The sequence below is a fragment of the Rosa rugosa genome, chromosome 2 (genome assembly GCF_958449725.1).
Source record: "Rosa rugosa chromosome 2, drRosRugo1.1, whole genome shotgun sequence".
Classification (NCBI taxonomy): Eukaryota; Viridiplantae; Streptophyta; class Magnoliopsida; order Rosales; family Rosaceae; genus Rosa; species Rosa rugosa.
This window is the reverse complement of record NC_084821.1, coordinates 38,755,643-38,778,179: the sequence shown is the minus strand read 5'-3', so window position 1 is coordinate 38,778,179 and position 22,537 is coordinate 38,755,643. Positions and strand designations below refer to the sequence as shown.

At 38.6% G+C, this 22,537-nt stretch overlaps 1 long non-coding RNA gene across 4 annotated transcripts; it reads left to right on the top strand.

Moving 5' to 3' along the window:
- The first annotated feature begins 238 nt into the window (after positions 1-238).
- Positions 239-5,719, top strand: LOC133733278 (uncharacterized). Of its 4 annotated transcripts, XR_009857597.1 has the most exons (9): positions 886-1,019; positions 1,116-1,199; positions 1,352-1,523; positions 1,640-1,689; positions 2,746-2,836; positions 3,740-3,812; positions 4,417-4,480; positions 4,588-4,686; positions 5,421-5,719. It is a non-coding gene; the product is annotated as an uncharacterized LOC133733278 (long non-coding RNA). The 4 variants fall into 4 exon arrangements; XR_009857598.1 differs by lacking the exon at positions 886-1,019 and adding an exon at positions 239-879 and having other exon boundaries at positions 1,126-1,199; positions 2,746-3,812; XR_009857596.1 differs by having other exon boundaries at positions 2,746-3,812.
- Positions 5,720-22,537: the final 16,818 nt, after the last annotated feature.

The window sequence follows — 22,537 nt, the reverse complement described above, 5'->3', positions numbered from 1 at the left end:
AGAAAGATATATTAGAAGTTTTGATGCGTCTCCATTCCCCTGCTCCCAAACTGAATTTTGCTTACACATAGCGGGAACTTTCCCTCCTTGCTGCCATAACTCAAATTTAATGTGTGCGAAATCAGACAACATAACTTCATTATTTGTTGTCTGATACATGAACACAAAATAAAAATAGCCCAGCAGCCGGTGCGTTTGACAACTTAATTGGCTAGGGCTAATGACTTTTGTCTCCCACTTCATTTTTTTCCAACACCCAGACGGACAAAACACCATCAAAGCACAATTTCTTTTTCATCCGTCTTTTTCTCTCCCCAAAAGACAAGTACCTTCATCTTCATCTACAACCAACCTCTGTGTCACTGAAACCTGCATCGCTGATCCCTAATCATCAACCCCTCAACTCCCGACCCCAAAATTTCTTCAACCGTCGAAACCCTAACTCGCTCTCTCCAACTTATTCGCGAACCCCTCATACTCCACCGCACTCCGACACAATTCCTGCATCTACAAAAAACCAAAGAAGTAGTTAGTGAGGAGAGGAAGATGAATGAGAGGAAGTAGTTAGCATTCTCCACCTCTCTCTTCTATCTTCTTTCTTTCCAAGCTCCACTCCCCCAATTCCTCCCCCAACTCCAAACCCTATTTTTCTCTCCGCTGCCTCTATTTTCTGCCGCATCGATCAACACTTGTCTCGGACAAGCCAGTCCTAGACCTTATACTAGATGATATCCGACGAGCAACACGGGGATTCCAAGTTCGATCTTCGATCGGAGTCTCCACCAAAAAGTCCACAAGCTCCTCGAATCGGCGCCGTTTCAGCTAGTTTCTGGTGATGTGAAGTTCACGGTGGTGGCCAAGGATGGGTTTTGTTAACAAGTACTTCACTTGCCTCGAATTTTCATGTTTTTGAAATCGATTGTGTTTTAGGTTTGATTGATTTTCTGGTTAAAATGGATTTGGGGATTGGGGACGCTGCCGCGCCATCGTGGATGCCTCCAATTTATTCTTTTTGTCTGGTAAGCATGTTTTCATCAACCCTCCCCCACCCCCCTTGTCGATTGAGGTCCTTGCTTTGATTTGGATTGGGAAAACCCTAATTACTTGCTGTTTAGTTTGGAGAAGTTGAGGCTTGAGGAATCTGGATAATAGAAGTTGGAGAAGGGAAAGTTGCTGGGTCAGTTTCAAATCGGAAATTGGTAAGGACCTTGAACTCTGTTTTGATTATAAGCAGCAGGATATGTGTAATTTTAAACTCTAAGGTCATTCTCTGTTAGTTGGTTTATTCTTTTGTGCTTACCATCTTCTCTGATTTAGATTTGTTCAATTTTTTTTTTGGCTTCTAATGCAGTTTTTGTTACATCTTTTGGATTGGCTGGGTTATGGTTTGAAAAAGGGTGAGAGCAGTTGTCAGTTTCTGATCATCTGTGGAGGAATTTTGGTTTGTAGTTTTCAATCGATTTGATCTGCAGAGGGAGCTATATTCTTCAGTTTTGTTCTGCTGGAGAAGAAGACAAATTTGGGTATATTCATGGACTGCAATCTAATTTATTGTTGTGAATTTAATCAAAATTGTTAATTGACTTGTTTATAAGTTGAATATGGTTTTTTACTTTTGTTGTCTGTTTTTAATTTGCAGGTTGTGCCTATTGAAGGGAGAGAGGTTTGAAGTGGAAGCAAAGAAAAGAGGTTTGGTTGTTAGCTTTATTCATCTTTGTCGTTATTTTATATATTGTATCGGTTATGGATGTTGGGTTTATGAGATTACACTTGATCAGAATAAATTGTTAATCTGTTCAACTTAAATCAGTTTAGGTTTTCCTGTTTTTTTATTACTTGCATGGATGCTGCTTATGCTTTGAAAAGGCAGGAAAGAAATGTGTATGGATTTGGGGACTGAATCAAATTAGGATTTGTTAAGCATTTGGGTTTAAATTTGGATTTGTTTAGCATTTGAATTTGTTTATGGATCAGTTTGATTTCTAAGTAGATCTTGCGGTTTTGTTTTCTTTTGTTGTGCATTTTCAGCTTTGTGGTCAAATGTTTTGGAGTGGTGATCAAGTGTTTTATGAGTTTATGGTTGGTTTTCAGTTCTTCCCATGAAGTAAAAGAATAATGGCTTCATTTAAGATCACCATATGTTTAAACCAGAAAATTGTACAATCTACTTTTTCTATCATACGTAAATTGGATATGCCTTAGATTCTCTCAGTTTGAGGAATCGTAGTGTAACCCTTGTACTCACTCTATTATTAACCACCAATATCGTAAGGAAGTCTACTTTTAAATTAGTCAGAGGTATTGAGTTTTACATTGATAGTCACTCTATATCGTAAGGAAGTCTACTTTTAAATCAGTCAGAGGTATAATACTCAATAGTGTCAGCCATATGTTCTGGCACTTGGTGAACCTAATCCCACTAGTATTGAAAGACAGATGACTGTAGTTAGGTGCTAAAAGCGCCTGTGTGATAGATATATTTAAACAACAATGATTAACTCAACTATTGAATGGTTCCATATATGGCATTGGTCATGAAATTTGAAGCATCAGCACAAAGCAAAGCACTCCAATAAATCAACTTATCATGAAACGTTTTTACTATAAGAATCTATGTAACATAGTCTGAAGTAGTTAGGATAAAATGCTAATGAGGCAACTCAGGTGATTATACTACTTAAGTTAGAATAAGTTACTCCTTTAAATATAGTAACATTCTGATTGTTAGTCAACGTTCATTTGTAGACCTAATGTTTCTGAGCTGGAGCAGAAGCTTTCAGAACAATCCAAGACTCTCTTACATCTTCAACAAAAGGTTGATGATTTGGCATCAAAGGTTTGTTTCTTTTCTTTATGTAATTTTTGGCTTTGGACAGTATTTGCTTGTTTGTCTCATCGTTTGTATTCCATAAGTTACTGTTATTTGCTTATTTTTCAACTATAATGCTTCTGTTAAACTTAGTTTGTTCTGCCGGATTCCCGAGGTTACTGCTGATGATTGCTACTGCAAATATGCTACATTAGTTGATTACTTCAGTGGACTTATTGTCCATTGTTTTGTAGTAGTTCATTTTCTCCAGTGCAGTTTTGTTTTCCATCAAAAAGAAAAAAAAAAAATGTCCCATCTTTGGTGTATGGTTATGGCAATTGTATATCAGCCTTCTTTGACTATAATTTTCAACTCAAATCACAAACAAATTCCTCCTCATTTTGAAAAGTTGCTGTGCCCATCTTCGTTTCTCCTGTTGACGTTAGCTCCACTACTGTCATTCCCCTCTAACCATAGGCTCAGAGAGCCAGTGTTACACGAGTACTTGAGTTTTTTTTTTAACTCTTTGATACATAAAGAATCTGCCTCATTACCTTTCCATTTCCTTTTGACGTTCAAAGGGTGCCCAAAGATCCATTTTCATTTTAGCATTTTGTTTTAACATTCCTTTTTTTTCCCCTTATTTATCTTGAATTACTTTTTACCAATGCCTCAAGTCTATCTTATTACTGGTAATGAACGCTCCTGCAATTTTGGGTTGTTCCTTTACATATTGTGTACTTATAAACTGTTTTTTCTAGTTCTGTTATTATTGCTTTCTTTTTCCCGTTGTAATAATTAACTCCCCTTAATGCATATAGCATGCTTACAACCCACATGGTTATAACTCTTGCCTCTAGCTCTTTTTACTTTGGATGGTTATTTATTGTTGGACCTTTTGCTATGTAATTATACCTGTCTTATTTGCAGAAACAACATTGACAAAGGGGAGGCATTAGATAACCTGGATATCATATATCATATTTGTTCCTTTATTTGAAGGGTGAGTGGATTTTAAATAATGACAAATGGTTATGGGAAGTTCTTTGTTAGGTCGTTAGATTAGCCACCACGAAGTTGGAATAAATTTCGTATTTAGATTGAGGCTAATCTGTAATCTTTATTTGCAAAAATTTCTTTTGGTACGAGGCATGCTTTTTGGGATCGTTGAGTCCTTTGAGTTTTTGGGTTTCCTGTGTTTGCATTGGGAGATAATACCAAGGCTTTTCTGAACTTGATGGATATTGACTAATTTGAATGTTGATGAATATTAACGGTGTTATGGGTTTCTGTTTTGTTATAACACACACTTGATGGATATTTACTAATTTGAATGTCTGTTCTCGGATGCATATTATAAACTTCATAAACTTGGTACATTCACTTTGATACTTAGAAAAAATAAGTGTGATTTCTAAATTCCTTGGTGTGTTATCTTTTGTATTGTTTTATAGTAGGATTTACAGATATACTATTATTTAAAATACCATATTCTTGACATACTAGAAACTAACATGTGTTTTTCTTGATTGGTTCTGCATGTTTCTCTATTTGTTAGTGTATTTGGAGTCTTCTTTTTTGTCTTCTAAGTCACTGTTTTGTTGCAGTTGAACAAAGATGTAAATCGAACTAGGAGCACTGGAATAATTGGTGATAGAGGATCCAGAGAAAGTGAGTGCTCATGTTGCATCTCTTTTTGTGCTCATGTTGTTGTTTGATCAAAATCTAAATTTGCAACTGTCAATCAGATTAATGTCCCAATCTCCTTTGATTTACAGGTCAGGTTTCGGTCGATCACCCCAATCTCCTTTTCAAGCATAGTTGCTGCCCTGTTTTGGCATAAGTCGAGTGGGATAGAGCCTATACTTAATATCCAGGTAACCTTCAGATTCCATCAAAAACTAATTTGATGAACTTTGCATATGCTTTTGGCAAAACCGGAAGGAGTTTGCTGACTTTAATCCTATATGTACTATCATCAATTGTGATCCTTTGTGTAAAGGGTGATATTCGATATATTAATGCAGACATATATCTAGAGTAAATTGGATGTGCTTTATTTGTTTGTATGTTTCTCTAGGTTCCAACTATTGTGGTGTAAATGATGATAAATACAGCAAGACAAGCATGTGATATATATATATATATATATATATGGGGAGTAAACATATAGATATATGTATAGTCTGCTACTGTAGAGGGAGATGGATATATAGTTTTGACAATTGTACAAAAAAACTTCAATCACTGGATTACAAAAGTGCATGTAGAAATTGTTCCCCACGCATCCCACTTCAGTTTTCACCTTTTTGTACTATTGTCTCATTAATTTTCATTTGCTTTAGTTCTGTTTGAATCAATTTTATGCATCTCTGATTACTGGAAACATTAAAATTGAAGATGTATAAACCATATCTTCTACAATTTCAGCAATCAAAAGAAGCATTAGCTTTTTTTTTTTTTAACCAAATTTTAATTGAGATAGAACAACAGGTACAAACCTAGCTATAAATTTTGTCAGTTTACTTGGTTTCTATTCCCTTTGTTATTTTCATGCCTCATTCAACAAATTGATTAAGTACTAATCACTTTGATTTATGCTTGACTTTAGCGGGAGAGGAGAGGCAGCAGCCAATATACCCAAGAAGATATTGATCAGTTGCGAAATGAGTGGGAGAAGTTTGTGGTGAAGAGGTATGTGTAGGAGCCATGAAGTAGTTTGCTAATGAAGTAGTTTGTGCTTCTCTGCTAGTACATTATTCATGCACCATATATGTGGCATGTTTAATTGAACAATATATGTAATTGTATACGCTTTTGATGTCCCAAGTAGATGGACATGTATATGAATGCTTTTCTTCTATTAATGGTTGCTTGGATGATGGGGAAATGCTCCATTTTAACATTTAAGGTATATGAATGGGTTGGATTACTAATTTAATGGTTTGCAATGTGTTTTCTTTCCAATTAATCATTGTTCATTAGTTAAAATGGAGCTATATATGCACAAAATATAGCAAATGAATTTGATCATACAACAGGTTTATAGTGTGGCAATCCAACGTTGTCTGAATACATAAAAAATTGGTCATTCAGTCAATGCATTCTTTCCATATCACACAATGGTTTTTTTTTTTAAATGTCTTCTTATTGTACAATCACACAACGATAAAAACTGAACTAATGTTGTCCAAAACCAATTCACACAACAAACAGACAATAAAACTGAAGTGTGATAGTATATCAGACGACAATGACATTAAAGAACACGTTGTCTGACTAGGCTTTCCAACAACAGTTTGAAAACAAGTTCTGTTGTATGAATGATGCATCTGCCATGCTGTGCAGCAGCTCTGCCTAGCATCTGCCGAGAGAAGACACAACGGTGATAACGAAAATCTGTCGACTGATTGCATATCATACAAGGGTGTTCCACCGTTGTGCAAATTTTAAACACACAACGCTCCGATACACAACGGTGAACGTCCAAATCAGACAACGAATTTTGCCCGTTGTGTGTTTCATTTTTTGGTGTAGTGTAAGACCATAGAATCATTACTCCCATGTAAAATCTCAAGTACTCTAAATGGAGAAAATGACATACTCATGTCTCTATTATAGAACCCGCGGTTATAAATCCATAAGCCAAAGAGGCCTAAACTCTAACCACAACAATCATCCTTTTCTCAAGGTTAGTGCAGACAAGCTGACCCAAGAGTCACAATACATCCTCTCAACCAACTTCAAGAAGAGATCTACCCTCTTCTGCATTGTGTCTCAATAAAGCTTGACCACATGTAGGGACACCTCCCATAACATTGACAACAAGAACAAATTGAGAAAAAACATATAGTCCCTAGGCTTCCTAATAACGTCTCTCAATACCAAGACTAATAAACCCTAACTCCACAAAATAGGGACTTATACTTGACCAAAACCCAAAATGCAAAAATCTATTAATATAAAAAATAAAAAATGATGCTAGTCCCCCCCTTGTATTCGACAGTTTCATTAATCAAGGCTTGAGGGCAGCCGCACCAGCCCTTTATTCAAAAAAATAAAAATAAAAATAAAAAATGATGCAACAATCTGCTAATCTCTTCCACAAAATTGACTTCGACTCTTAGCCACCTAAAAAAAATCGCCGTTAAGTTGGAATCTCAATGCTAGTAGTCTTAGTTCCTACACGCATAAACTCTAGCTAAGGAAAAGAGCATTCCCGCACCTTTGAAAGAAGCCCCTAAGCTCAACCCCTTTCTTAGTAGTCCAACATTCAAAACAAAGAACATCAAATTCAGACCAGGAAGCATCCATTTGTGTTGCTTGAAACCTAAGGTAGACTAATTGATCAAGTAGCAAAGCAGCAACATCCGAGATCTATACGATAATTTCTTGGTTAATTTGCTCTGTTCTTTTGTTTAGAATTAATCTCTTGATGATCCTTTAGGGCTTGATTAAAATCGGTTGTAAATATTAAATTATTTCAATGACGTTCTTGTTGTGTTTACTGTTTAATTAGTTGGTTTTAATTTGTAACAAAAAAAAAAGTTCGTTTTGTTTTAGGAAAAGAGATGCAGAGAGAATAGTAGAGAGAATTGGGAGAATAGTTGTGTATATTCATTGATAATAGGAGTCCTATATATAGGGATTACAAAGTACAATTTCTTAGAGTACAAGGATTCCTATTCTAACTTGAATTGGGAATTCTCTCCTATTACAACTATAGAACTAATCGTAGTTTGACAAGGGACACTAAAGTCAACATTTTTCAACACTCCCCCATGTGCCGCTCAAACTTGGTGATGACGCTTTGATCGTTGCCTCGTTAAAAACCTTGCTTGAGTAATAAAAACCCTGTTGGACAAAAATAACCTCGAGGAGGAGAAAAAGAGTACAACACATCCTTCACTCTTTGAAATCAAACATGTAGACATCATGCCTCCCCCTGACGTCAACATCTCCCCCTGATTGCTACAATCATGGGAGTTCGGATAACTTTCTCAATCTGATACTTTGAACATGTTTCTCGAATGTGGAAATAGGTAACGACTTAGTGAATAAGTCTGTTACATTATCCTTTGATCGGATTTGATTTACTTTAATCTTTAGAAGTGTTTGTACGTTGTTGCTGATTATAAAAGAACTTAGGGAATATATGCTTGGTGTTGTCACCCTTGATGAAACCTAACTTCATTTATTCAATACAAACTGCATTATCCTCATAAATGCATGTAGGTTCATCTGTGGTAGACTTCAAACCACAAGTTCTTCGAATATGTCTAATTATAGACCTTAGCCATATGCATTCACGCACAGCTTCATGTAGAGCAATAATCTCTGCATGATTTGAGGAAGTAGCAATAAGAATCTGTTTTGTAGACCTCTAAGATATCGCAGTGCTTCCCATGGTAGAGACATAAACTGTTTGGGAGCGACCTTTGTGAGGGTTAGAGAAGTACCCTGCATCAGAAAAACCCATCAAAACATCACCATCGTTTTGATGGAAGGAAGGAGAGTGTCGCCGGCCACCCTTGGCGGCGACGGCGGCGATATGGCCAATCACGACATCATGGTGGACGGCGGCAACTTGCCTTGTGGGGTCCGATCCATACTTCCGTCATTCATTTTCTCTCTATAGGGATAAAACAAGCTCATATCAATCGTACCTTTTAAGTATCGAAAGATTGTCTTTACACGAGTCACATGGCGGCGTGTTGGCGCAGAGCTATGTCTAGCTAACAAGTTCACTGCGAATGAGATGTCTGGTCTTGTGCATTGAGCTAAGTACAATAATGCTCCTATTCCACTTAGATAGGGCACTTCGGCCTCTAATAATTCTTCGTCCTCATCTTTTGAACGAAACAGATCTTTTTCGGGCTCAAGACTACGGCTGATCATGGGAATACTTACAGGCTTCACTTTATCTTCATTAAAGCGCCTTAGTATTTTATGAGTATATGCTGACTAATGGATCAAAATCCCATCACTACGGTGCTCGAGTTCTAATGCGAGACAAACTGTGTTTTCCCAAGATTTTTCATCTCAAATTCGGATTTCAAGTATTTAGCAGTTTCCTTTAGCTCATCTAGAGTTCCAATTAGGTTCATGTCATCAACATAAATTGATACAACTGCAAATCAAGAACTTGTCCTTTTGATGAACACGCATGGGCATATTTCATTGTTGATATATCCCTTCCCAATCAAGTAGTCACTTAGACGGTTATACCACATCTATCCGGAATGTTTCAATCCATATAGTGAACGTTTTAATCTTATTGAAAACGCGCTCCGTGGTTTAGTGCTACTTGATTTGGGTAATTGAAGTCCATCTAGAACCTTCATATATATCTCTGAATCTAGATCCCCATAGAGATATGCTGTAACCACATCCATAAGTTGTATGTCAAGTTTTTCAGAAACTACCAAACTGACAAGGTAGTGGAATATTATAACGTCCATTACGGGAGAACATGTCTCCTTGTAGTCGATTCCAGGGCGTTGTGAGAAACCTTGCACCACAAGGCGGGCTTTATATCTAACAACCTCATTTTTTCATTACACTTTCTAACAAAGACCCATTTATGGCCAACAGGCTTTACACTTGTGGGTGTCAGCGTTACCGACCCAAATACCTGTTTCTTTGCTAGTGAATCCAATTCAGCCTGGATCACATCTTTCCATTTAGGCCAACCCGCTCTTCGTTGACATTCTTCAACAGAGCGAGATTCGATATCATCATACTCTATAATTCCCTTTGCAACAGAATAGGCATCATCAATAGTAATAGTCTTTATTCAACGTCTCATGTACACTAGTGTAATTCATGGAGATCTCTCTATTCTCTGGAATTGGTTCTGACATTGGAGCGTCCCCCAATGATGTCTCTTGGACATAACCATAATCTGGAATATTCTCATGAGACGGGTTATTTATATTGATGATTAATGGATTGTTTTGTGCCAAACTCGCTTTCTTTCTTATGCGAGAATCCATCGAATCTGTGGGCCTCCCGCACTTCTTGGCGGGAGCCATGGGCCTATCCACAATGTCACCACTAGGGGGAACGTTGGCGCCATGCTCAATCTCTCTTGAGTTGGCGTTATGTCCTCTAATTTTAGGGACATTGTTCCTTGCAGGCACGTTTTCAGCTGGTATGTGTGATCTCGTCACTTTAGCAATATCAGTAAACGCATCAGGCATCAAATCTGCTACGTTCTAAAGATCGAGAATTCTCCGCACTTCAATGTCGGACTGTGCGGTTTGGGGATCAAGATGAGACAAAGTGGGGACAGACTACGACAATTCCTGTCGTTCCTGTTGAACATTCTTGTTCTTATCTCCCCTTAACGATGGTAAGACTGTCTCATCAAAGTGACAATCCGCAAATCTAGCGGTAAAAAGATCGCCTATCAAGAGTTCTAAATAGCGGATAATGGTTGGAGAATCATATCCAACATAAATGTCTAATCGTCTTTGAGGACCTATTTTGGCGTTGTGGCGGCGCAATTGGCACATAAACTGCACAACCAAATATGCGTAAGTGTGAGACATTAGGCTCATACCCAGTAACTATCTGGTACACAAAAAAGTGTTGAGTGGCAGTGGGCCTTGGACGAATAAGCACAATTGCATGCAATATTGCATAGCCCCAAGCAGAAACAAGGAGATTGGTGCGCATAACCAATGCCCTAGCAACCATTTGAAGTCTTTTAATGGCAGTTTCTGCGAGACCATTTTGGGTGAGAACATGAGGAACTAGATATTCAACTTCAATCCCAATGAACATGCAATAATCATCAAAAGTCTTTGATATAAACTCCCCAGTATTGTCAAGACGTATTGATTTAATAGGATGATCTGGGTGGTGAGTTCTTAACTTGATAATTTGTGCTAGGAGTTTAGAAAATGCAGCATTCCTTGTGGACAAGAGCATAACATATGACCAGTGTGTCGATGCATCAATCAACACCATAAAATATCTAAATGGTCTGCAAGGTGGTTGAATAGGTCCACAAATATCACATTGGATTCTTTGCAAGAATGAAATATTTTCTTTAGTATCTTTTGCATAGGATGGTCTCGATCCTAATTTTGCTAAAGAGCAGGCTTTGCAGAACAAAAGATGGGCTTTAGAAGCAACCAATAAGGATTTTGGTTAAGGAATGAAGTCACAATTGACTTGAGAAGTCGAGAGGGGAGCCAAATCTCCATACATGGCGTCAAAGCCATGATTTTGCAGCAGGGGGATCACGGCCCCGACGTTAGCCGACCGATGGTGCAATGCTCTCTTTGAATCGACTTTTGATTCTTACTTCTCTTCGTTCTGAAGAAAGGATGTCATGTGAAGTCTTTAATATACGGATCGTTATGTCACAACCTGGGTGTCCCAAACGGTCATGCCAAAGCCTATATGTGTCAGAATCTCATAAGTCATCTCTCATGACATGGTTAGATTCAATGATTTGAATAGTAGTTGCATACAACCCACTAGAATGACACATAAGTTTCTCTAATACTCGTTTATGTCCGTAGTCATTAGAGGTGATGCAAAGGAACTCTTGTCCATTCTCACAATGTGTTTCCACATGAAAACCATTGGCTCTTCTATATTTAAAGCTCAAAAGGGTTCTTCCGGCCTTAGGAGCATAGAAAGCTTCAGTGACATTAATGATTGTGCCATTTGACAACAAGAATTAAGTTGGTCCTCGACCATGAATCAATTTAGATGACCCTACCATCGTAGTCACTGACGATTGAGTAGGCGTCATCTCAAGAAATAACTGCCTATTTCGAAGTATGGTGTGCATAGTAGCACTATTCATGAGGCATTCTAGCTCTCCGGGAAACATACTGGAATGAATAAAGTTAGAATCAAAATCGACACTTTATTTCAATGAAAGCCAATGATTACGTCCAAGTTTCTAGATCAAAATTTTAATCCAAAAATAATAATCAAGTTTTAGACAAGTAGTAATTACTCAATCCATTCGGTAACTCCAATTAAGCATGTCCAGGAAAGTAAGAGGAGATGTCGGTGGAGTAAAGCTCTCTTAAGTACCACTTATCTCAACTATTTTCCTAGACATCACACTTAATTTGATGGACTTCGTTGCGAAAGAGTTATAACCAATGTCTTTGTTGAAAATAGTTTCCAAAGTTTGGATTTAGATCGAAACAATGACGTTTAAATGGTCAACTTTTGATGCTTACGAACACTCTTAGTCCGTAGCTTACAAACGCTCTTAGTCCGTAATATTTCGAAGCTCACGAACGTTTTTAGTCCGTGGTTTACGAACACTCTTATTTTGTATATAGTGTGAACTCACCATGGTTCCGCTTTGAGAATCGAACCCACGTTACAAGAAAGGTGGGATGCAGAAGAAGGGAGGTTGCAAGTCCCCGAGAAAAAAAAAAGAATTAAAAGTACTGAAAGCGGGAACTTTTAGTAAAAAAATACCTCGAAATAAGGTGGCAGGAAAAGTTGGTCAGATTCTGGTCGAAAAATGTTGGCCGGTGGTCGGTGGCTGGCCGGAACTACCATAAATAGGTTATGTCCGATTTTTTTGTAGGCGGTTCAGGAAGTTTGATGGCCAGTTCAGTTACTTCTTGGCTAGTTCTTCAGCTTCTGCTTTCGGTTCCTGAATCATGTGGTTGAGACTGTGCTGGTGGCCAAGCTTGGTAGCCGTAGGCGGTCTGGAAGGTGGCGAACCGACGGATGATTTGCTGCAGACTGTTTGGAGCTTTCGGTGGCCAGTTCGGTCGGTTTCCGGCTAGTTCTGGACTCCTAGTATCGAGGGCTTCAAGGTGTGGGGAAGAGGCCGAAAGGGTTTCAAAGTTTTGTATTCGGATTTAGGGTTTTGGCTTCTTGAATTAGGGTTGGGGCTTTGTGCTGATAACATGTCTTATGAAAAGAGATGCAGAGAGAATAATAGAGAGAATTGGGAGAAAGGTTATGTATATTCATTGATAATAGGAGCCCTATATATAGGGATTACAGAATACAATTTCTTGGAGTACAAGTATTCCTATTCTAATTTGAATTGGGAATTCTCTCCTATTACAACTATAGAACTAATCGTAGTTTGACAAGGCACACTAAAGTCAACATTTGTCAACACATTTCAATTTGTATGTACTTAATTGGGATCTACTACTGCCATGTATGAAATTGTACGTTACTGTGGACAGTTCATGGGTTCACTATTTCTGTGAAGGGAAATTATACAATAGCCTTACTCCTGGGTGAACCTACTCGTTCACCCCTATCCCAACTCACCAATCATGGGTTACCACTTGTATTTTAAATAAAAGCCAAAACTCTAACTTAATCAGCTGTTGTCTTTAACTAATGGAAAATTTTCACATTCATTTATATAAACTCTTTGCCTCCATCTAACGTTCCAACTTTTGAAACCCAAATTTGATTATTGGCGACCGAAGGCCATATCGATGGACCTCTGACAAGGATGAAGAACAAAGGGAGCTTGGAATAAAGGTAATATTAAGAGTCTAGGTTTCTTTGGTAGTATTTAGAGTATTTGTTTCCAATTTGTTGATTAACGTCTGGTAAATCATTAATTGGATGGCTATAGAACCCGAGAGCAGGCAATATGATAGCATCATTTCCCTCTTCATCTGGGCCTTCGGGAGCCTCAGGCACCATTTTTGTTCTCTCTGAGAAGAAAAAATCAAATATGTAGATATAGTCTAATATATTAGCAAATTTATGCTGATAAGAATAGCATAAAGTTATACAAAAATCAATACACTTTCTTGTTCTAGTCTATAATTATCTCCAAGCTCAAAATACATTTCAATCAACCACCATTAAATAGTGGTCCCCCCAAAACTATTCGAGCTAAGATTCTGCATATCTTCAACCTCGTAGCTACTATTTGCCTCCTTCATTGCTTTGTGAAAAACTACCATGATTCATTGAAATTTTCTATAAAATATTAGTTCAAAATTTTAAGGAATTGAAATAGATTAAAAATAATTAACACTAACTAATCAAGCAACTTATCTGAAGCATTTGAGTGAAAGAAGAGTTATTCTAAAAGTCGCAAAGTCGCATATGGGCCATTAGCTGACACATGTCTATCAGTGCTAATACTGGATTCCTGTCAAAAGCATGTCGGAATATATTATCAAATTAGTAAATTCAACTTTGACAAGACTGGGAAAAAATGACATAAAAAAAGAGCGCAATGTAAATATTAGTTATGGTTAGGTATAACTAGATACGAAGCCCGCGCGATGCTGCGAGTATGTTACATACCTGAAGTGGCGAGAAGTAAATAATGTCAAAAGACATCAGATTGATGCAAAAATTTGAAAGCTAAACTCAGTATGTGAATTAATCAAAAGCTAAAATATTTAGCTTGAGAAACATGATGGTCATGATTCCGTAAACAAATTATTATACTGGTTTGAGTAATAGATAGCACAATTTTGTAGAAGTTACAAACATCTGATATAATAAAAAAAGGGAATCATAGGGGTTTCCCGAAACTGATTTGGTTCATCATTCTCAACCTGAAGTCCAACCAATATCATTCACATTTGATTATCAATCACATTTGATCCAGATTGTGGTTCAGTCCCTGAGATTATTCCCAACCTGAAGTCCCACCAATATCATTCAAAATTGATCCAGATGTGGTTTAGTCCCTGCAAGGCAAAATAGTCGATCATCAAATTCCACATTGCACATATGGAAAATTTTCCTCAATCCCAAGTATTTGAGCCTACAATGTGGAACTATAGCAAGAGTTGGAGCATTGCGTTCTTCAATTTCTGCAACTTGATATTAAACAGCAAAACTACTTTCAATTGATTTAATACCACTACATAATTATATAGGGTATGAGACCAAAAACCCTAAACCCTAAACTTTACTAATTGTCATACATAACATAAAAAACCCTAAGCGTCGCTCACCTTGCGTCGCCGGCAAGCTTTAAAGCTGAGGCCCCCAAACCGCCTGGGATGTTGCAAGGCAAGATCATTGTTTGGAACTGCAGAGGAATCGTCAATAATGAACCCAACGTGCCTTGATAAACATGGTACAAGCTCGAAAACCTGCCCTAATTTTTCTGTCAGAAACCCTAGCCAAGAAGGATCTCATTGACTGCCTCACAAAGAATCTTGGTTTCAAAGACAATATCTGTTTTCCCTATTGAGATGAATCTCAGGGATTAGCACTACTCTGGAATGAAGAAACTCATGCTGAACTGCGAACAAAATCTACACATCATATCAATGTTATTATTGGCAAGCCTGAGGAAACTAAGAAGTGGAGGTTTACAGGAATCTATGGTTTTGCAGCACGAAGAGACCGAGCACAAACATGGTCTCTAATAGAAACCCTAGCGAGGGAACAGCGTACTTTGCCATGGCTAATAGCAGGGGACTTCAATGAATTTATGTCACAGGCAGACAAGTCAGGAGACCTCCTAGGGCTCAGGGACCGATGACGGCTTTTAGGAGAACCATGACAACATCTGGATTCATTGATATGGGATTCATAGGTAGCAATTTTACATGGAGTAACAAGTTCACCAAAAAAGGTCTGGATCGGGGTTTTCAAACTCCTCTTTGGCGGAATGGGTTTCCCTGTAGTAGGGTTATCACACTTGATCCTTCAGGATCTGATCATAGCCCCTTACTTATTGACGTTCAAGCGGAAAAACAGAGAAATTGGAGAAGCAAGAAGGCATTTCGATTTGAGGAGATATGGCATGAAAACTCTGAATGTAGCACTATTATCAAGAAAGGATGGGCGCAACCTCTGACGGGGAATGGTCTACAACAGTTGGATCAAAAAATCAGGGTCACGGGTCAACAGCTAATGCAATGGCATACCAAAGAATTTGACAAACAGAAGATGGAATTGCGTGTCATTCAAGAAAAGCAGAACGACATCATGAGAGCTCCCTACTCGCTGGAGCAGTATGAAGAGCAAAGACAGTTACATGTCAAGCATAGTCAACTTTTTACCCAACAGGAGAAATATTGGAGGCAGAGATCAAGAGCTATTTGGCTCAAGGAGGGTGACCGTAATTCAACTTTCTTTCACAGTGGTGCAAGCAACATAAAGAGTAAGAATATGATTAAAGGGCTAAATGATGAATGTTGGCAGTGGAAGTATGAACCAGAGGTTATTAAGAAACTGTTGGTAACCTATTTTCAAGGTGTTTTCACCTCTGAAGAATGTATCTATAAGGCTATTCAAACTGTCATAAACGTTACTCCTACAAAGGTAACAGGTGAAATGAATGAGTTGTTGATGCAACCATACTCTGATGATGAGATCAAGGAGACACTCTTTCAAATGCATCCCTCTAAAAGCCCAGGTCTCGACGGTATGTCTCCATTTTTTTACCAAAAGTATTGGAATATAGTCGGTCTTGATGTTTGTAGTGCAGTTAGAAACTCGCTGGAACATGGCGAGTTCTGGGACCAATCCAACTACATGTACCTGTGTCTTATACCAAAGATAAAGGATCCAAAGGAAGCAGGTCATTTCAGGCCCATTGCCCAATGCAATGTTATCTGCAGAATAAGTTCAAAGGTGGTTGCAAACCGACTGAAACAGTGCTTGCCTGAGATCATCTCACCTCTTCAAAGCGCATATGTGCCTATAAGATTGATCTCAGATAATACATCAGTGGCAACTGAGGCAGCCCATTTCATGCACAAGTTAAGGCATCAGGAACAAGGTTTCTTCTCCCTCAAGCTAGACATCAGCAAAGCTTATGATCGTCTGGAGTGGCAATTCTTACAGGCTATGTTGACGAAATTGGGTTTTTGTTCTCAATGGATTGAAAGAGTGATGAAGTGTGTTACCAGTGTAAGTTATGTTATTCTTCTGCAAGGAGAGCCAACATCCACAATCCTGCCCATGCGTGGAATCCGACAAGGAGACCCTTTGTCTCCTTACTTGTTTATATTATGTGCTGAAGGGCTTTCAACATTAATCACAAGTGCGGTGCAGAATGGGGTAATCACTGGCCTAACTATGTGCCCTCAAGCCCCCACTCTCCACCATTTATTCGTTGCAGATGATAGTCTCCTCTTTAGTACAGCCAATGCAGAAGAATGCCAACAATTTTGTGCAATTCTAAATGTGTATGAGAAAGCCTCTGGTCAAAAAGTGAATTATCAGAAGAGCAGCGTGGTCTTTAGCAAGAATGTTTCCTTGGAACAACAAAACTTCTTGGCTTCCATCGATGTGTAGCGTGTTGAGGAGCATGACAGGTACTTGGGACTCCCACTTCGGGTAGGAAAATCCAAAACAACAATTTTTGAGTATATAAAAGAGAAAGTTAGCAAGGAGTTAATTGGATGGAAGTCAAAAATCTTGAGTACCGTAGGAAAAGAGATTCTTATCAAAGCTGTTGCACAAACTATGCCAATGTATGCAATGAATTGCTACCTCTTGCCAAAGAGTTTGTGTGATGATATTCATCAGTTATGTGCCTCTTTCTTTTGGGGGGATACATATGAGAAGAGAAAAATTCATTGGCGTAGTTGGGAAAAAATGTGTCTCACAAAGAAAGAAGGTGGAATGGGATTCAAAAATATTTACGCATATAATCTTGCTATGCTTGCTAAGCAGGGATGGAGAATTATCTCAAACCCTCAATCTCTAATTGCGAGATTGTATAAAGCCAGGTACTTTCCCTATTGTTCCTTTTGGGAAGCAGATATTGGGGACTCTCCATCTTTCTCTTGGAGGAGTATCCTAAATAGCAGAGCAGTTCTTCGAGCTGGAGTATAATGGAAAATTGGGAATGGGCAACAAGTAAATATATGGACTGATAAATGGCTTCTTGTGACATCACCTTACTCAATACAGAAGCCCCCTAATACCACTGTGGAGTGTGTAGTTGACCTCATTAATGCATGAGACGACTAGGGAATGGGTTCCTACCTCAATGAAGAGTCTTTTCCCATCTGATATTGCTGCAAGAGTTTTAAGCATACCTTTAAGTAGGCAAACTTCTCTAGATCGGATCATTTGGAGCTTGGAAAAGAAAGGTTTTTATTCAGTAAAGTCTGCTTACTGGGTAGCTAGGGATCACATTCTCCAACATGTATTAACCTCTACGTCGAACGGAGATCCCTTTCATGCGCTCTGGAGGCAAATGTGGAGAGCTAAAGTCCCTGGAAAAGGTCAGGTATGTATGTGGAGAGCATGCAATAATCTGCTACCAACGAGAGAAAGATTGATCCTCAAGGGTTATCATGGAGATGTGAACTGCATATTATGCGGCTCAAGGGTTGAAGACACTTCACATATCTTCTGTAAGTGTCCTATTGTCAAAGGTATCCTATCTGCTCCCCAATTAATTTACAGCACACTTTGCTTCCAAATATTAATTTCAAGGAATGGATGTTGGAGAGGGCTATGCATTGTCAACCGAATATTTTTGCTAAACTCCTCATGATTTTATGGGCGGTGTGGAAAAACAGAAACTCTATGTTGTGGCAACATAAATCTCAGACAGCTCAAGACCTTCTTCTCAGTAGCTTTGCTTGGCTTGAGGACTTCCAAAAGGTGCGTTCTGGTAATCAAAAGCCTGCAGCACCAAAACAAAAAGTGTGGAACCGGCTGAGCAAAGTTGACCGACATTAAATGTGGATGCAGCTTTTCTCCCAAACCACCATCAGGGAGGCATAGGCGGTGTGTTACGTGATGATAAAGGTAAGTTATGGCTGCCTTTGCACGTGTTATTCCTTATACAGCGTCACCTAAGCAGTGTGAGATGCTTGCAATACGTGAAGGTTTGGACTTGCTCTACTCCCTTCAAGAGTATAATGTAACAGTGCAAAGTGATTGCTTAAAGGCCATCTCTAAGATACATTGCCAGGATCACAATTTACTCGCGAATGGGGGGATCACTGATGACATAAAGTAGGTCTGGAATGAATTGGCAGGCATTCAAATAGAACATGTTTCTAGGAATTGTAACGCGTTTGCTCACCGCTTAGCTGCTATAGGCTTTGAAGATACTCAGGCTTCTACATGCATGGTTACACCAACCACCTGAATGCATCATTGATGTACTCCACCATGACTGTAAAACGCTCAAGTGAGCAGATTATCTATAAAAGCTCGTGTTTTGTCTTCAAAAAAAGGGTATGAGACCAAGCAGTACATTACCATAAATGGAATTCATCTAAAGAAAAGTCAAAGAAATACATGCATGTTCCAGTTAGCATAGAGCCCTAGAGAAACAATTAGTACAGTTTATAAAAAGACATCTAATGAATAAAAAGCTATTTCTGTGGTATGTCAATTTCCGTTAGAATTTTTATGTAGAGTTCTCATACATAATTTTATGAATGATGAATACCATATACTGTATTTTTTGACTTTTGGGGAAGCAAATAAATATAACTAAATCTATTCAAGTTTAAATGGTTTTCTAGCTTATTCAAGTTTAAATATAACTAGGTTTGCCGACATTGAATATGAATCATACAACACAACTCAAAAATATTAAGCTATTTCAAAGGGTAGTCTAGGGTTTTTCCGTTTTCCATCTCTGCGTCTCGTCCGGCGACTCCCGCTCGAGGCAGGCCTCCGGCCTTGTCGAGGTGTGGTGAGTGCAGCCGGACGAGGCTTTTTCTTGAGGCTATTGCTTGGCAAGTTTTGGGGGAGGGTTACTGCTCTACCTTTTGGCATGGTGGTTGAGGCAGAGTTCTGGGCACCGAACCTCTGATGCGCGGTGGCTGGGGTGTAAGGTGGTGGAGCTTCGTCGCTGGTATCCAAGACTCGTCGGCAATGGGAATTGGGTCTAGCAGGTCGTGATGATGATGAGCATGACGGTGCAAATCATGCAGTGCAAGCGGGGTGATGTGGATCTTGCGGCGCAGGCGTGGCGGCGTGGTCAGACCGGCATGGTCGTGGTAGCCTTGATCGATCGAAAGTGATGAGGAAACTGTGCATGAAATTGTCGTGTAGAGGTGATTGGTACTGGGCTTGGGTCTGACCATGCTTATTGGGCTGGAGATGGTGACTTTCCTATGGTCTGCCCTCTTGGGCTTTTCTAATAGTTAGTTTTTACTTTCTATTAATAATCCCTTGATTGTTTAGGGAACTAGGCACTTTTGTGTCTGTAGTGTGCCTATTTGCTATGAAGTTCATAATTATAGGCTCACTTCTTTTAAGTGAGAGGTAAGTTCAAATACAGTTGGTCTATCCCTATGTACAACTGTGGATTTCATCATGAATCCTTGTTCTGTCTATAGAAGGCAGTGAGAGGGTATGTAATGGCCCTCTTGGCATGCGTATTAATGAAATCTTGACGGACTATTTTTCGTCTTCTACTAAAAAAAAAAGTTTAAACATAACTAATTGTTTTTTGCTCATGACTCTCATAAAAGATATCTTTGATTCCTCCCCTAATTCTCTATTCTTTTTTTGAAATGAGAGCTTTGTGCGGCTACCCTCCAGCCTTGATTAATGAAACTGCCAAATATAAGGGGGGGGGGGGACATTGTGTCTAAACCCCTGATTACAATAAGCATCTATAGCGCGTCCTGAAATAATATCAGAAAACTCTACAAAATACATTATTCTAACAAGCACCAATTAGCAAAGAGTGCACTATTGGCTACTCTATTTGCTTTGACAAAGCGGTGACATAACGGAAAGATAACTCGATTACAACGAAGCATAAATACCAAAATCACAGCTTTCCTACTATGTTGCCGCCGGAAAACAGATCCGACGACACTTAGTTTCATTCTGCCACTAGGAGGTTGCGACCATTTAACAATAGATCGTCCCCTCGCTAGGGCAGACAAGGCACTTAGAGTGCACACACAGGCATGTAGCCCGACTCTCCCTACAAAATATATGTAGGTACTTATTACACGCCAAAGGCGAGACAACCCTAACCAACTAAAATAAATAAAGATAAAAGCAGAAATAAAGAGATCAACCTAGGCCAGGCCCAAAAGGAGGACCCAAGCCCAAACCTCGACCCAGGAATCAAGGGAGACCCAATCTGCCAGCCAAGTCTGGCCCACCCCCACCACAACCATTGCCGACGAACCACCGCCTGCACCGCGCCGCCAGAACCACCGGACCGCAGCCATCATCATGCTGCCTTCCATACCGCACCATGGAAGAGCGCCGCCCCTGCCAAACAGAGTCAACCCCAGATCAGATCGTGAGCTAGCGCGTTCCTTTTTTAAAAACCGATGTGTTTTAGAATACTGAAAGGACTATTTTGTGATTAGAACAAAAAGATTATCCTATTTTGCGATGACACAATTCAACTTAAGGATAGAGTTATTATATTTGTCATATTTGTATAGCAATGCTCCGATGCACTGCATGCTTGGAAAAGAAACAGGAGTTTGGTGTATGATGATTTCCATTCGAGGTCGTTTTAGGTGTAAAATCTATTTTTAGCTTGTATCTCATCATTATGAAATGCTAACTTGATAAATGCAAAATGGAAAGACAGACGAAGCTTAATTAATATGATCCCACTCGCCAGTATATACTATATGGTAATGATGCAAGTATGGTTGATGGTTGTGTTACTTTTGTATGAACTGTGTTCTAGAGCATCTGGATTTCTGCCTACAATATTAATGAGGAAGGAGTAGAAAACTTTGGCAGTGGCCTAAGTATTTGTCAACTATAACAATGTTTATCAGATAGTTAAACTTCTCAGGTAATAGAAAGTTACGGTTCCAGTTATATTGATTGTTTCTAGTTAATAATATTAGGGTTCTAACTCTTATTAATTAGTTTTATATAAAAACTTCCCAATGTTAGAATCAAACATGGCATAAACCCAAAACCTAAAATTAGAAAGAGGTAGTTCTTACCACACGCAGAGGTGCTAAAACTCAAACTGCAAACAATAAGAGCTCCCCGACAACAGTGAACAATAGCTTCCCAATCTTGGATCCACACTTCCTCTAGACAGCAAAACAAAAACCAACATTGCTTTGGTCATCAGTTGGTGGCAAAAACAAAGAGAAAGCTCTTGTAAATTTAGCAGCTAATAAAAAGCTAAAAAGACAGTAGCTTTTTACTTGTACATTGCCAAAACACATAATAATCGACGAACCCAACTCATTAGTCTTTCTACTATGCTAATTATTATGCCAATGTAAACAAAAGTCTCTGTTTTATATGAAAAATCAACATGAAAGGCAGAAAAATGTTAAACCCAGAACAAAAAAAGAACTTTCAAGCTCAAAAACCTATCTCCAATACAAAACACCCAGATCTGATACACACCCAATACAAAGAAACAGAAAATACATACAAACTGGGGAAACAGAAATACTAAAAGCTAAGAAGAGCCCAAGAAGATTGAACAAAAACACAGAGATCGAATATAAACTATTGATAAGCATTGAAACATGAATAGAGAAAATATATAAAGAAGCCTAATTTGTGCTCGATTTTTTTATTTATATAAAATAGCATTACACCAATCATTTTGATCAACCTGTTAGAACTTAGAACATAATGAATTATCATTTAATTACATCCTTCACAGATTCGGAAGAAAAAAAAATTCCCTACACATTCAAACAATTGTAGGTTTCTTAACGCCATTACCCTCAATTTCAACAATCTCATCTGTTATCAATAATTCCCTACACATTCAAATAATTCTAATCAACCGGAAGGGCAGACAAATGAGAAGAGGAATCCAAGGATAGGAGTTGGGCCAAATTCCAGGCA